The sequence below is a fragment of the Lycorma delicatula genome, chromosome 9 (assembly GCF_047948215.1).
Source record: "Lycorma delicatula isolate Av1 chromosome 9, ASM4794821v1, whole genome shotgun sequence".
NCBI lineage: Eukaryota > Metazoa > Arthropoda > Insecta > Hemiptera > Fulgoridae > Lycorma > Lycorma delicatula.
Genome location: NC_134463.1, coordinates 6295878 through 6313024, shown reverse-complemented (window position 1 = coordinate 6313024; position 17147 = coordinate 6295878). Strand labels below are relative to the sequence as shown.

The 17147-nt window shown below is 36.4% G+C and overlaps 1 long non-coding RNA gene across 1 annotated transcript in view; it reads left to right on the top strand.

Annotated features, from left to right (window-relative positions):
- LOC142330142 (uncharacterized) overlaps positions 1–17147 on the top strand; it is a 343972-nt gene that overhangs the window by 53606 nt on the left and 273219 nt on the right. The window contains exon 2 of the long non-coding RNA XR_012757701.1: positions 9587–9715. This is a non-coding gene — a long non-coding RNA (uncharacterized LOC142330142). The remainder of the gene's footprint in view (positions 1–9586; positions 9716–17147) is intronic.

Sequence of the window (17147 nt, the reverse complement as noted above, 5' to 3'; positions counted from 1 at the left end):
TAAAAAAAGAAAATTATCACAAAAATAATAAAATACTGACGAGGAGGTATTAGGAAAGACGCTCTAAAAATTTATTTATTCAGGCTTCTTGCTAAACTTATAAAAAATGAATTTCCTTGGAGATAGATTTAGAAAAAAGTATTATGTCATCCTTAACCCTAAAAATTAAATTTTTATGCAATTTATTCACCTATAAATTTATTTTAAATATTATTTTTAAGTGAAGCGGTGTCAGGGTGGGAATATTTTTCAACCACTTACAAAGGGTAGAGAGGTCATATTTCTTTCTAAAAATATGAATATATAATTTTCTGATTTTCTGAAGAAAAACACAGAATTACTGTCTTATTTCTTTCGAACCATGGTGAGTAAAAATCTTTACGTTTTGAGGTATAAGGAGTATGAAAATACCATTCTCTTAACTTGGAGCTTCCTTATATATATATATATATATATATTGTAATTCGGAAATCTCCAAAACTATTACATCAATTTGATTGAAATTTAGATATGCTGTAGTAGTGTATCTATTTGAAATTGTTCTTGTGAACATTTTATGAAGTTTGGTTAAATCGTACTTCAGTTACGCTCAATTTAAGGTCTAAAAAGTAAGAAGCGTGGTTGCAGGATCAATAATCTGTAAAATTAATAATAAAGGTTAAAAAAATAAAAGGTCGGTTATTTTCTGAACAGACCTTGTATATCTGAAGTTGCGCTTGAGAAAATTTGATGAAGATTGGTTGAGTCGTTCTTAAGTTACGCTCAATTAAGGTCGAAAAAATTTGAGCGTGGCTAGCTAAAAGCGTGGTTCGTTAAAAAATGTGAAGTAGGAACGTTAACGTTTCTTTATCTGCGGTAACTGTTGTTAGCTATATTAAACCGAAATAAAAATAAAAATATATTACAATATATTAAAACTAAATTAAATTAACCCAAAATCGGTCTTCTTCCGCAAAAATGCGCGAGTTTTTTTTCTTTCATTTTATTTTTTACTTTTTTTCATATTCAGGTGTCATATCTCGAAGATGGCTTAGAATGTTAGAAAGCTTAATCTTAAGTATTGTAATTATAGAACTTAAAAATTAACTTTATAAAATATATGTTATTTTGATAAAAGTAAGAAAATGATCAAGAGAGACGAAGTAAAATACTAAGATCATCAGAAATTTAGAAATATATATTATTCTTATTCTAGGTTTTCCAATCAATTTTCTAGAATATCTACGTGAAAATATTTTGAATGTTAGTATTAGATTAGGATATATTTATTAATATTCATTATCAAATACCTTATTATCTCTCCTGATTTATATGACCAGTTAATCTTCTCATATCTTCACCAAGTCTGATTTCAAATGCTTCCAGCCTTTTTTCTATCTTTTTTTGTCTTTATATTTCATGTAGTACATAAAAAAGTTCTTTCCAAACGACATTAGACGTTACCTCAACTCTTAATTCCATCTTACTACGCAGTAATATTTTTTTTCTGTCAAATGCTTCCTTAACTTCGATTCCCGTTTTTGTATCATTTTCACTTTTGTACTTGATTGTCTGTAATGTTTTATTTGTCTTTCTTCGTTCTTTTATTTACAGGCTTATTGATTTCTACCATTTCCAGTTTTGTGTTCCTAATTTTATTCATTTTCGTAGCAAATTCTGTAATAATATTTTCTGATTTTAAAATTATCTGCTGAATATCTTGGGCTTTATTTCCTAAAAATACCACGTAATACGCTAACTTTATACGATTTATTTACCTTATTCTTAGACTGATACTTTCATCTCCTTTAAAAAAATTTACTTATTCCTCTTCCCAGCTCAAACCGATCGGTTTAAGCATTCTTTATTTCAATAGCTGTTTTCTGATTCAGGAACATTTTTTAATTAATGTTTTTATATTGATCTATAGACGTCACAGCTACTCAAACCGAGAAGATGGGGCTCATAGACGTTAAGGTTGTATCGCACGGTTCGCTAAATACCTCCAACGGTATGTTGCGTGCAGGAACTTGCGGAATTGCAGAGAAGAGGAAATCACCGAGGAGCTTTATGAACAACGATTTATATGTCGAAGTTTAAACGTACGACGCAACGGAGAAGTTTTACCCTCCTAGTCACATGTCCTGACGTTTAACAAACCCAAGTGTGGCGAAAAAATAAAGCAGAATTTCATAGACTAATGTTCAACCGTTTATCTCGCCTTCATTGTTTTGGATGTCAGAAATTCGGACATGCAGCAGCGCGAAGCACGACAAAACAGGACTGAAAGTTGTGAATCGTTACACCCGGATGACCCGTGCAGGGATCCGCCGTTTATGTCAGCTGTAGTGGACATCACACTGTGAGATAACGAAATTGTCCGAAATATAAGGAAGAAGTAGCGATACAAGAGGTAAAGATTTTTCAAAAGGTCAGCTTCTTCGAAGCTAGAAAAATTGTATTTAGCGAATCGCCAAAGGTGACGTCTTGCCGGCCTCCGTGGCGCGAGTGGTAGCGTTTCGGCCTTTCATCCGGAGGTCCCGGGTTCGAATCCCGGTCAGGCATGGCATTTTCACACAGCTACAAATCATTCATCTCATCCTCTGAAGAATGCCTAACGGTGGATCCGGAGGTTAAAAAAAAAAGGTTACGTCTCATGCACAGGTTGCTGCCGCTCCTGCAGCTTTCTTTAGATCAAAAGACATGATCTCTAAACTGATTCCAGCCTTAGGAAATATGACCGAATTCATCATCGATCAGAAATTGAAGAGTCTACCGACCAGGATAGCAATCCAAAACCGATAAAGAAGACAGCAGACGTAACCAAACAAAAGAGTTCTTCTCTACCGAGGAATAAGGTAAAGGAAAATTTAGCCAAAGTAGTCAAAGTACAGATTGAAAAAAATCCCCGTTCAGGGAATCGGAAAGGAAGAGAAAATGATGTTAGAAAAAGGCAGTGTTGGACAAGCAACAACGAAACCCTTGAAAGAACGGAGGCCACTAAAAGAGAGAGCGAGCACTTTAGCCGCCTCAAATATTTTAGCGGGGAGAACATCAAGTCACTGATGCAATAGCCACTGCATCATCTGGGTCGGTATCATATGATGCCAGAAGCAAAAAATCCGCCGTGACTTGTTGCGTAGATGGACCGGAAGAGTTTATCTCTCACCCCTCAGTCACCCTGGAATGAGAGGCGGAGGCCATCAGGAGGATGGAGAAAAGAAACAAATAAGAATGGCCTAAGGGAAAACGTAGGGGATAAATTTAATACAAACATGACAGATTTTTACTTTTTTTAATTTTTATAAAAATACTAACAGATTTATTTTTGAATTATTTATTAAAAACAACTGCTGGTGCTTTGCTCCCGTTTTGATGATTTGGAAACATTTAAAAAAAAACTGATATATGTTTATCATAAGTAGCAAGGGTTCAGACCGAGACCCGGCTGGATCCCTCCCTTCTGAGGGGGTACAGTTAGAGGCAGGATATAAAAGACCCAGTCCCGGCCTACTGGGTGAATGACCCCCGCTGGTAACGGCATAGCCGGGTCCCGCGGGTCTCGGTAGGTTAGAGGCAAAGGCAACCTCTGAGGGTGTGCAGTGCATTAGCTGGTCCACCCTCCTAGGTATGGGAGAGAAAAAAAAGTAGCAAGGGTTCTATACATCCTTCCCATCTTGTGTAATTTGGGGTCTCAACGATCTTCAACCGTAAGTCTAATTAGGTTTAAATTGTTCGACAAGGCTAGTTTTTGACTAAGTATCCGGTTTTTTATCAGGAAGTTAAAGATTTTATTTCTTTTTTGTCTGGGAGAAGGACTAATGACCACAACAATCGAAGGGATAAATCTAAAAAATAAAAAAAAAAATGCTTCGACTTGACTTTTCCCTCGTTTCTTTAGTAGATAACTTTTGCATATGAATAAAAGGTAAAAGCCTTTTACCTAGAGATTTTTCAGTTATTATTATTATTATCCTATAGCTTTTACAGCCTTCATTGGTCGTTAATACTCTTTGTAGGAGAACCAAATCAGGAAATTTCGAATTCTGAGGGAAGAATTGTTTAAAAACTTAAAAAATGAAAAGAAGGTATTAAATTTAAACGAGGAATAAATATGAAAAATTGTAATTTCTTAAAACTACAGGTTTTGTAGTTACTTTGATAAGTAAATAAGGGATAGCCATTATTCGACTTGTTTGTACACATGATTTGTTGATTTTTACGGAAAGTGATTTTTAAATACTTAACTACCGTTATCAAAAAAAACGTTTTTAGTTTTATTATGAGTAATCTCTTAGTAACGGAATTTTAACGTTTAATCCACTCAAAAATGTAGAAATATTAAAATTTTAAGAAGTTCAATAATTTTTCATTCTCAAAAGTTTTCATTAAGCACAATGAAAGATGATAATAAAGGCAGTTAATCAAAATGAAAATTAAATAAATAAGGTAGTAGGTAACAGCGTACATCATTAAAAAAACTCTCTTTTCGTGAAATTTTTAACATAAAATTTGCGTTTTATCTTTAAGCCTGTTATTTTCTTTTTTACCGCATCAGAAATTTCAAAAATTAGTTGTAGAGAAGAATTGAGGTGGGCACGGTAGTGAGGATCTGCATCAGGGCAGATAACTTTGTGGTAGGTTGAACGTATATTAAACCTTGGCAAAATATTAACAAATTTTTTAATCTAAAGTATACAGAATGTAGTTTTTCTATTTCCAGAAAAAAAAAATAGGAAAAGATTAGAGAACACAAAATGTATTGTAAGGTTATTTAGAACTTTTACTGGGTAATTTAGAGTTCCCATTCGGATAATAAATAAGAACTGATAACAGGAAATACACAGAGTAATTCAGATAGCACGTGATATTTTTATGATATATTGAACTATATAATTTTTTCCTTTTATTCTATTGAAGCATACAAAAGAAAGGGTTATGCGTTTTAACATCTCGAATATTTCTATGCATGTAAGTTTACTCCTAATAAGTTGTTCTCGTTCTGATTTGTTCCTATTTTACAGTATTTTTATTAAATTCTGTTCCAAATATCGTGAATAACATAGACTACAATCTACCGGATTATGTTTACGAAAAGGTTAATCGGGAAGTACTACATTACAATTTGGCTTATTTTCTGTTTCACTTCACCAGCTTCATGACTGATATGATTCTGTAACATCTGTTACAATAATTTTATTGAACACTGTTCACGCATATAACCACCACACTTTTTCAAAACAAATTTGTTTCCGAATTTATTTTCAAAATTACTTTATTTACATGGAACTCTGTGCTTCAACTCTGCAAAAAATATCAAAACACATTCTGTTAAGCTTAAATTTTCATTACATAATTTTCCTACTACATGAAGTTTCTTTTATATTTCAATATAAACATAATGTGTTTTAGGAAACCATTTATTTACTCAACGAAACAGAAGTGATGAACAAAATGTATCAACTTATTTTTGAAATAGTATTCCAAATGGTGTTTCGTATCTTACTGAATTCATCGTGTAGAATTAGGTTAAAAACAACGTATTAAAATGGGATCCCTTTAAAAAAAATGGCAAGTTGTCATACTTGGCAGAGGGGGCGCTAGCGACGCCCCTCGATTGTGATATCTGATTGTCTCAGCTTTGACGGAGCACAATCTGGCGAAGCGAATAGTATTGTTTCTAATTTTATTCGGTAATAGTCCGACCTTTCGTTTCTAATGCCCTAACTATTTTGCAATCGGAAACGCGCTGATTTTCAGAGTACAACGTATTACACACGTTCGATTAACCGGTAGACCCTACATACAAGCATCACGTTTCAACTCGCTCAACAGTGTGACTCACTGCACTCCTCAAACCTCAAAACGTAAAGAAAATTCAATTTCACCCCCCCCTAATTCCATGCTGCAACAGACGCGGCGACCGTCACCCGGTGTTCACAAACACCGGGTGACCGGGTATATACTCTATTGATCGGGTGAAAAAATCCATTATTAGAAAATTTAAATTAAAACACGTCCAAAATTAAAATTCTGTCACCGATTCCTAAGGCACGGCCTACTGAAAAGTTGGTTTTGCTTCCAGCATAAGTTTTGCTAACTTAAATTTAGGAAAATCTGTCCTGGAATATCAGCTAAGATATTAAAGGTAGTTTTCTGAAGGTGATAAAATTGTGAAATTACATTTTTATAGCAAATAAGCAATACGATAGTGTAGAGTATTTTTATAATTCATATAAAATGACCACTTCTGAGCTGTCCGCACCAACAAGGTAGCTTTAGGTTGTAGGTAGGTATGTGTAGTTTACTCTATGTATGAAATTTACGGCATAATATATTAAATCTGTTCGCTTGATCTACTTGCATTGTTACAAATCTATCGTATTATTGACATTATGATCCCCGTTTTCAAGACAGAATTCTGTTTGTTATTCGTAGTAAATTCCGAGTAAATGATCATTTACTGTATAATTGTATAAAAAATTGATTCATTTCCTAGCAACGAATTTTCGGATTAAATAGTACTTTTAAAAAAATAATTTTATTCATTATATAAAATTATACGTACTTTTTAATTCAAAATAAATTTTTAAATAAGAGCTTAAAAAAAAATAATTTCACACATAACACCATCAGACCATTATTATGCTAACATGATATTTTAAGTGTGAGCTGGTTGCGTGAAGAGAAGGTTACTGTGATGTAATTTTAAAGAAATGAATTATTAACGGAAATATTCCCTCTTCACAATTCATCATAAAAGTGGGAAAAATTTACGAGTTAGGATACAGCGTTCTTATTATTGTATAGTTGACGAAGAATATTTTTATAAACACCAACTTAGGCTATCAGTATTTCCTGTTAATAAAAACTCCAAAGACTGATGGCTGAAGTTGGTGTGTGTAAAATATATAAGAATATAGTGTTATCAATGGTTTTTCCGGACTCTAAACGATCAAATCTGTAGATGGAAGTTAATTTTAACTTATTGATTTATTCATTCATTCATTTACTTTGTAAACAATTGCCTTGTAACCCAGAAAAAAATTTTTAACATTATCTTAAATTCAAATTTTCCAGGAAATTTACAACAAAATGAATAGTTTTAAATTATAAAATAAAGGGATACTATATATTACCGTATAAAGCAAACAGTTTGTCAAAACGCGAAACTAGTACTGGTTTGTTTAAAGTTGGGCTAGAGAGAGATATATTTATATAAAGAACGGTACAGTCAACTGAACTTCATAGTTTATTTTTACATTTTGTCTTGGCCGTTATAAAACACAAAGATTATAAGATAAATTATTTCAATAAATAAAATCTTTAATGCATCTTTAATGTATAGTGTTGTAATATCTGAAGGCGGTACGCTGTGGCATCCCCTCTACTGCTCTTAACATTACTCAGCGACTTCTCACACCAGCAGCCGAAGTAGTGTATTCCAAAAGTTACATCCGTTACTTTGCAATTACTTCTACTGTATCCAACTATGACGTTACTAATATAGTAATGAAATATGTTCTGGTAATTTGTTACTACAAATAAAATTATATATTCCTAATATTTTGTTCAAGATGTGTATGAAGTAATTTTATTTATTTATTTCTTGAAGGTATACGTTTTTTTTTTCAAGTATGTTAAACTAAGGTTTTGGTATAAATAAACTGAAACAATGACGTAATAAAAAAGTACATGAAATGAGTTGTTTATTTATCACAAGTTATAACGTTATGATTTTCTTTGACGTGGCGTAGTTATTTACGAAATTTATTTTTAAATAGCGCGTACGCATTACTTTTGTAGCAACCAGTAGCTAGTGTTTTGCATGCCGAGTTATAGGAGTGGGGTAGAAGCAGCTTTCAATGACGACTGGTTTTTAAATTCTACATACACTATAATTGATATGATTGTCGATAAATAACTTGTGCGAAATCATTTATATAAAACAAAAGTTATTTCTTAATGGCAGTACGCTTTATACTGGAACGATCGCTTAATATATTTTTTATATTAATGTAATAGTATAAATAAGTGTACAGTAAGTATATGTTTAGAAATTTCTATTATTTTTTTGTTACATTACAATTCGATGTAATTAATCCAACGACTTGCCAATTTTTAAATACCATCAGTATAATGCAATGTGTCCAACCCTGCCAGATAAGCGCCTCAACTTTGACCTCATCAGTTAAAGGAAATTTTCGTCCAGCGAGCAATTTTTCTTAGGTTGGGAAAGAGGAAGTAGTCGCTGTGAGTGAAATCCGGCAAATACGACGCATGTGGAAGAGCTTAGAAGCTTTAATAGGTCATGAAGTTTTACAGCAACCCAAGACGTGCTTGTAGGAACATTATTTTAATGAAAGAGGATTTTCTTTTTGGCCAGATGTTGAAGTTTAGCTTGACGTTTAGCACCCTAAAATCGGTCCTGTTGTGAAGCGTAAAACTGTCCGGTGATAGTTTGCCTTTTTTCAGATAGTCTATGTGCACCGCACGACAACAATCGCAAAAAATCTTAATGGAACGTTTTCGCTTTCTTTGAGGGCATATTCACTGCTTCCAGCTACTGTGATCTCTGGTGTGTAATTTTCAATTCATATTTCATATACTATTATAAGACGTTGAAGAAATTTAACTGAATCACGTTTAAATAAGTCTAAACAGCCTCAAGAAGTGTTTAGTCGAATTAACAGTTTTTGGTCGGCTGTTGACATGCACGGCACTTATTGAGAGGAAAACGTTTCCGTTGGATAAAGTGAAGTGGACACAGTCTATCGAAATTTTTGGGATGTCAGCTAGCTCGTGTAACTTCAACTGGCGATCATTAAAATGGTATTATGAATTTTTGTGACGATTTGGGCGGTCGTGGTGGTTTTTGGGCAAACTGAGCGTTCATCATCTTGAATGGTTGTACGATCACGTTTAAATTCAGCAGCCCACCCTTTTAAAGTGAAGTTGTAATTCTTTTTATATGTTCGTTACGGTTAAATATTTTCAAACAAAGTACTTTACAACTGCTGGAACTTCAATTTTATCGATTATTCAGAAAATATTTAAACTTTTTTTCTTTACTTGATAGTCAAAACAAGCAAATAAATGCGGAAACTTCCAGCGCGCAAAACGATCATATTTGACAAATATCATAGTCATTTGGTAATATTTGCGCCATCTTTGAATTAGGCCGAGAACTCTTCGAACGAGAAAGTATGAACAAAGGAGTGAGTAGTTTGTTAACAATGGAATTATGGAAGAAAAAATTTTGATTTATGTTTATTAAATATTGTGTTTTAGCGTAATTTTAATGTCATTAAATTGAGGACATGTATAAGATGTATTTTCTGTATTAATAAAATTGAGAGAAATGAAATATTAAATAATTTTGCCTTATTGAGTAACAGCGTTCATATTTTCAATACCGATTTCTAATAAAGATAATTTTTGTATAATAAAAATAACTCTCGGGCACTTTTCTAAAAAAGTATTTTTACTTACTTTGGAATCACTTAAAACATTAAAAAAACAAAAAAAAAAAAAAAACATAATAATGACATGTTAATTTTTTTAAATTCGATTCTAAGGGATTTCTGTTTTTTTTTTTTTATTGCAGATAAGAAGGATGTGATACTTTTACCAGATTCTGTCTTTTCTTCAAAATAGCTTTACGACTGAACAACTTGTCTACAAAGTGCTGACAGAAAAGAACGAAACTATTGGAAATTAACGATACCAAGATACGGTAAATATTCATTTAACCTGAAAGTACGAGTATGAACTTTTAATTAAAATTGTGTTTTTTTTTGTTTTAAAGGTTTCCTTTTTACAATATTATGTAAAGGTGGTTTCTGTTATTAAAAAAAAAAAATATTTATTGCAGTTTTGTTTATAACGTCAGCAATCAATGATCTAATTTGAACAGAAATTTCATAGTTTTAACCTTTATTATTATTGGCCTTAGTCTAATTTATGACCCGTGTGTTGTATCTAAATAGTTATTTCACCACCAATTTCCTGTTTATTTTTTATTCAAAATACTTTATAGGAGCTAAGTTTTAAATTGCATATATTTTTCAACTAAGTGGCATACTGACTTTAAGATCACTTGGTTTTAAGTTTGATTCCTACCAACATTCTGATTTTTTTTTTTCAAAATGGGTATCACTTCATCAATTTAATCTTCTTTATATATATATACTAGCAGATTACCCGTCACGGCCTCGCTCACACGATATTTGAATTTTAAACATATTTATTGAATGTTTTGAAATGATGCTTTTGCTTATTATGTTGCTATGTTTAAAAGATGATGTCAGAAATAGATAATAGAACTCCTGTTCTTATCACTCATAATCATCATTCATCATCATAGTTACATACAGGCTCCCAAAAAATTCAATGATCAGCCACGTACGAAACGATTGTGTTTCGTATCTCCTGGCATCGTTCTTCATCACTGAATGAGTGAAAAACAAGTGCTCGGAACAGGCATGCACCATCTCCTTTGATAAGTTTAACTGTTTGGGTTATTAACGTGTCACTGGCAGTTATCTTTTCAACTGACATGTTTATTCACTTTTTGAAACACTACACTAACTGTTGACTCATAAAAAATCATATGACTTCTTTTTTCTTAAATGTTTATAAACGATCGGTAGGAAGAAGCAACACCAACAAATTAGAGCCAGAAGAAATAAACAATAAATAACAATATTAATAATAAATTGAAATTAAATTATTAATAAATTTTGCTACCGTGATCTTCATTCAATCAAAGATTTATCTTAAAATACAAATATTTTCGACACAAATAAATCGATACTGAAAATACTATCGATTATTCATTTTAACCCCATAAAATAATTTATTTGAACCCCTTAAAATAAAAATTTCACAAAATCCTTTCTTAGTGCACGCCTACTTAAAAATACGAAGGTACCCTGAAAATGTCAAGTCTGTACCTATAATAGTTTTGGCTGTACGTTGATTATGAGTCAGACAGTCATATTTGAGACATATATTTGAAAGTTTTATGGCATTAGTAAAAATAAATAAATAAAACAAATTATGCAGTTCGTAATTATGCTGATATGTAAAATTAAAACTTGGTTCAACAAAGAAGTCAGAAGAAACCAGATAGCCTCCTCATTTTCTTTAGTCAACCGGCATCTGTTCTTTTTATCCTTTAGCATTATTATGCCGTTGTTTTATCGATCCTTGCTTCAGATCGCTGCAATCGTTAGGTTATGGTACCCACAATATAAAAGAAAAATTAGATTCATCTTAAAAAAAACTCATAAAAAAAAATGGTTAAAAATTTGAACAAATAATTAGTTAGATTTTTAAAAAATTGAAGTATTTATGGTGAAAAGTAGAGAAGAATTTTATGTTAGAGGGTGAAATAAACCACAGGATAAGATTTTGGATGATTGACTTATTGGAAAAAGATAAGCAGCGTGATGTATGGTAAGAAAGTACGAGTAAGTAGAACTATGAAAGGAAAAACGCATAAAACTGCATTGATTTTATTTTTTTTAGTCTTACGAACATCAACTGTTTTGGTCATTATCCCGATGGAAATTTGTAGCGCATGAAAAATGCCATGCCTGACCGGGATTGAAACCTGTGACCTTCGGATAAAAGGCCGAGACTCTACTTCTCTGCAACGGAAAGCGGTAAAAAAACCTGTATTGAGATCGTAAATATTGTACGGCCCTGAATCATAGTCAATTGATAATAAGACGTAGTTAAGGAACATGAAGGTCGTGGAAAAGAGTTTACTAAAATGGATAAATGGAGTAATAAGAAGAGGTAAGATAAGAAATAAATACATTAGAAAAACTGCTAAAATGAATCCTATAGGTAGAATATTCAAGAAACAAATTGTAGAGTGAACGCCTGAAGATTACTTTGGAAAATAAAGTTCGAAAACTGGAAGTAGTTCGTAAAAAAAAAATAAAAGAAATAAGACACAGATTATGATAAGACAGCGTTTGACCTGAGAGCGATTGATTGGAAAATGAACCCTAGAATTGACAATATTGGCAGACAAAAGTTAAAGATTGAAACGTTGATCCCTTTCAACACCTGATAAGACGAAGATGAGGAAGATTTTTAGTGGATATCCAGAGCTCGAAATCTTTGAGTTGAAATCATTTTTAACCGACTCCGAAAAAGGAGAACTTTCTCAATTTGTACATAAGTATATTTTTTCTTTTTCTTTCAGTAACTTTTACTGAATGAACTAAATCGGTAAACTTCTTTTTTTTTTTAATGATAAGAAGAGGATCTCCGGGTGATCCCGTTATATTTATGACTGATATTGGCCAAATCGAAAAAAAAATTACTGTTTTAAAACAGTTTTGCCATACAGCGCACATACATTGTACAATGTATGTATTATTCATGATACAGCAAAAGATACAACAAATTTTAATAAAATCGTTTGTTGATATACTTACTGTTTGTTGATAACTTACATTCCACTTGTGCCGTCGGGTGCTGCTACCTAGCGAGGGATAGGGCTCTCCAGCAAGCTATGATTATACGATGGCACACAATGTCCCCTACGTCAAAATACCGCAAGGAGTGGTCATTATGATGTAGCGACTGTATGCATTCGGCGCCGAATCTGACCCAGAGCGGTCGTGTTGCACCCTCAGTCCGGATGGACTCGCATACTAATGTTCGGATGAACGCTTATTTTAGTTGTATACTGATGTGATACTCTGGTCTCCTGAAGTGCGTCCAGAGTGCTGTGATTAAATTGCTATTTGGTGTTTTTGGCTGCTGGTCGAGTGTGGACCTTCCAGTGGTTTCAGTCTAGCTGAATAGAGAAATTGCGATTGCAGTAAGTACTTTCCGATTTAGTCTCATCATTTCACTTTCTTCGGAAGGTGTCTGGAGTAGTTTTATACGACGCGTACCTGCCTCATCGGGGCTGAAAGGTGGCAACGACTTCTGGTTGTAAGTCCCCGTTACAAGCAAGGGAATATTTTTAGGCTTTCCCTAGTCCTGCTTGCGCTCTTTTCAGAGCGAGGGCCGTTGTCCGTGATTTTGTGCCGTACGTGCTCCGTATTGCACTCAATCGATCCAGAAGCGGCTAAAAGGTGCAAAGAGTGACAGGGGAATAAAGAAGGTCCCCAGCTGTCCGTGGCTCGCTGCGGGCAGTAGTCACATTAGTGGGTTCGCCCAGTGTATTTTGTAGAAGGAAGACAGCGAGTATGTCTAGACCCGGTAGTAGTAGGCAGGCTAGGGTAACTCTGGCCAGTTTAGATGACCAGCTGGTAGTTCGGCCTGGCCGCAAGCGGAGAGCGGAGATTTCGCCGTCTCTCTCTTGCTCGGAGAGTGACTTCTCTGAGGTAGAGATGGTTAGGGCTCCCACCCGGGAGTGTATTAATGATCCTTTGGTGGAGGATTTCTTGGCTTCCCAGGGTGTTCCTGGGAGCTCAGAGGCTATGCTGGCGGCTGCTCGACAGAGCTTGGATTATCTTTTCGACTTTGTTGAAGGTCCCAAGAGCGTCAGCGCTAGTGCGAGGGGCAGAATGTTGCCCCTCAACATGTTAGGGGTGTGCTATCTGCTTTGGCAGATGGTTACGAAAAGTTGGCCTCGAAGCCCGCCGAGGTCAAAGTTGTTGAGGTCCCGACGCCTGCCCCGAGGCAGCAAAGGCGGTTCGCCGATGTTGTCAAGGGGAAGCGTGAGGCTAGTCAGGCTTCCAAGCAGCCCGAGGTTTTATTCGTAATGCAGTCTGAGGGGTCTACTAAGTCTAGTAGACAACTCAAGGAGGACTTTCAGGTTGCTCTTCGTGGTAACCGGAAGGCCCTCAAGATTAGGGAAATCAAAGAGACCAGCAAGGGTCTGGTAGCGGTTGCAAATGACAAGGAGACAGTCCGAGTCATCCAGGAGTCTCCGGAGGTGAAAAAGCTTGAGGTCCAGGTCGACTCCAAGCGTAAGCGTAGGCCCCGGGTCATTGTCTACGACATTGACCGGCGGCTATCTGACAAGGAGGTTTTGTCTCTAGTGAGGGAGCAGAACACCAAGTTGGATGAGGCTGCTTTCGAGAAAGAGTGTAGACTACTATTCAAGACCGGCCGCCGTGAGGCTCAGCGGTATCACGGCGTTTTTGAACTTGGTGCTGGTCTCTTCCAGAAATTTGTGTCTGAGGGTAGATTGTACATAGATTTCGCTTCTTGCAGGGTTAGGGAGTACATAGATGTACAAAGGTGCTTTAAGTGCTGTCGTTTTGGTCACAGGGCCAAATTCTGTAAGTATGCGTCAGTCTGCGCGCATTTTGGCGCGGAAGGTCACAAGCGCGACGACTGTCCGCAGAAAGCCGAGGCTCCATCTTGCGTTAACTGTAAGAGGTTGCGCAAAGAGTGCAAGCATTCGGTCAACAGTAAGGACTGTGGCTGTTACTTACGTGCGGTAGAATTGTACTTCAATTCTTTGGATAATTAGTATCCTTCTTTTGGGCATTGTGTTTGCACACAGTTAGGATAGTTGTTGTTGGAGTCTCGGGGTTGTTTTTCAACACCGCTCATGTAGTTGGGCGATCTGCCAGGTCGTTAAGTTGCTCTTTTAAAATGATCCACCTCATTTTCTGATGCGGAAGGCTGTATTTTTACTGCGATGCCAAATCGCTTCTTTGGCAGTTATTTTTCGACCGCGGGTTTCTGTTTGTGTTGCTCTGCTTGCAGAGCGGATTCTGCATTGGAAATGGGTGGGTTTGGCGGTAGGCTTTTAAGTCCCAGACTTGTCTGGGCAGTGGTAATTTCTTTCTTAATGGTGTCGGCCTGGCAGAGTGTAGGTCCCTTGCAGCTTATGCTGCTGTATAACTGACTAGTCTTGGCTTCTCGTACTGTATTGGCGCTTGCGGGGCCTTGTCCCGTAGGACTTCCGGGTGGCTAGGGTACCGCCCAGGCAGTTGGCCGGAGGTAGGCGCTTTGGCACCGGCCTCGGTTAGAGTAGTATTAATGGAGGTTGTGTTCGGGGGGTTCGCTCCCCGTGCACGATTATTAACTTTAGCATGGCGATTTGTCGAATTGGAGTGCACACCTAATGGGGTTATCGGGTTAAATTGGTTGCGATCGACCAGGGTGTATTCCGAGAGGCCCTCCTAACCGGAGCTGCAGTGGGAGATTAGAGGTTATACTCAGCTCCCGACAGACCAAACTTTAGGACCTCTGGGACTTGGTTTATTGTTTATCTAGCGGCTGTGCTCCAATCGCTTAATTCTTACGATCCGTTGCCGTTACCGAATTAATTTCGCCGATAGATACGCTGTCGTGGCGTACTTGAGGCATTTGCGGTATGGAATAAATTAGACTGATTGTGGTAGGCGCGGGGTCTTCTTCTCCGTGGTTTTCTTAGGCTTTTACTTAGTTCTTGAGGGCGACGTGGTAGCGTTAGGTGTCTGCCGTCTTCTTCGGAAGACGGAACTCATACTATCTCTCGTGACGAATTACCGATGTAGATGTCCCTCGGGGCATCTGCATCGGTGGCATCTCCCCGTGGCCGTGCTGTACACTGTGGAATGTGTCACATTTTGAGGGCAAGAAGATGTCCTCCTTTAAAGCCACTGCTGGCTAGGAACGGAGGGGGTGGTGTAGCGACCTGACACGCTACGAGGCAGGGATCTTCTCCCCTCGGGGGGGAATCGAGATGTATACTTATGTGTTATTAATTTAATTATATGTGTTACGTTATATGTTAGAAGTTAAATTATATATTATCTATATGTCAAGACGACTAAATATTAAATAACAATTCAATCAGCAACAAGGCGTTGTTTCTATTCATCACCTATGCATCTACAGTTAATACTCGCTCTAAAACCTACCACAAAGGTTTTATGGTCCTCCACATCGCAAAGGCCATAACACCTAACATTATATAAAAAATACTGATAGATCATTTATAGTGGGAGAGATCTTAATAATTGCATTTCTGCATTAGAACTTTTGTCATGTGGTTTATTCATTACTTTATTTGGTAAATCTGATATAGCTAACCAGTCTAATGTTTTCAGTCGAGTAAGAGCAACGTAAACCTCTGGCTTTTCACAAAATTACTTTTCCCTGAATAAATTACCGCCGTATTGAGAGTTACTCTCTGGAGTTTTTTATTCTCTGTTATATTCCAGCTTAAAATTACTGGGACCATTCTACGTTTCATATCCTTTGGAAAAGTCGCAGAAGCTGATATCCGTCAGCTTCTCTAATATTTCTACCAATCTTATCATCATCGAATTTGATCAAAACTGAATTTGGCGGCAATTCTCCATATCATTGGTGGGGGATCACTGGCAACATGCTTGCTTTTATCCGGGGATTCCTTAATCACCGGACATTTCGTGTTCGTGTAGACGATTCACTTTCAGACAGTGTCGTCTCAGAAAATGGGGTACCGCAAGGTAGTTTATTAAGTGCCAGCTTGTTTTCTGTGGCCATAAACAGCATTACCACTTGTGTAGGCTCCTGTCTCTTGTCTTTTCGTTGATAATTTTGTTATTTACGTTGCGAGCCGATCTACACACACTGCGGAGCGACTGATGCAGAACACTATATTTCGCCTTGAGGCTTGGTCAGGGACTACTGGTTTCACATTTTCACCCGACAACATGAAATGTGTAGTCTTTTCTCGGCTACGGAACCCTTCTAATCCGCGGGTTTTTCTGAAGAGGGAGCTTATTGCTGTCTCTACTTACGTCGGGTTTCTGGGTTTGCTTTTTGATAGCCGTCTTACTTGGGGCACACATATGAGGGATTTGAGGACAAAGTGTTCCAAACTTTTGGATATGATGCGGGTCCTAAGTAACACCAACTGGGGGGCCGATCGGTCGTGTATGTTACGTTTTTACTACTCCCTTGTTCGTTCCCGTTTTGGATTATGGTTGTGTCTCCTATTCCTCAGCTCGTCAAACCGTACTTAAGATGCTGAACGGTGTGCATCATTCTTTTCTTCGGCTTGCCATGGGCGCGTTTAGATCAAGCCCTATCGCAAGCTTACTTGTAGACAGTGGTGTGCCATCACTTTGGGATAGACGAGACCAGCTCTTGTTATCTTATTTTGCCCGTCTCAGCGGACAGCCGAATCACCCAGCTTTTGACCCAGTACTTATGAATCCTAATTTGAGGAAGTATGAGGACCGTCCACGTTGTACTGCGCCTGTGGG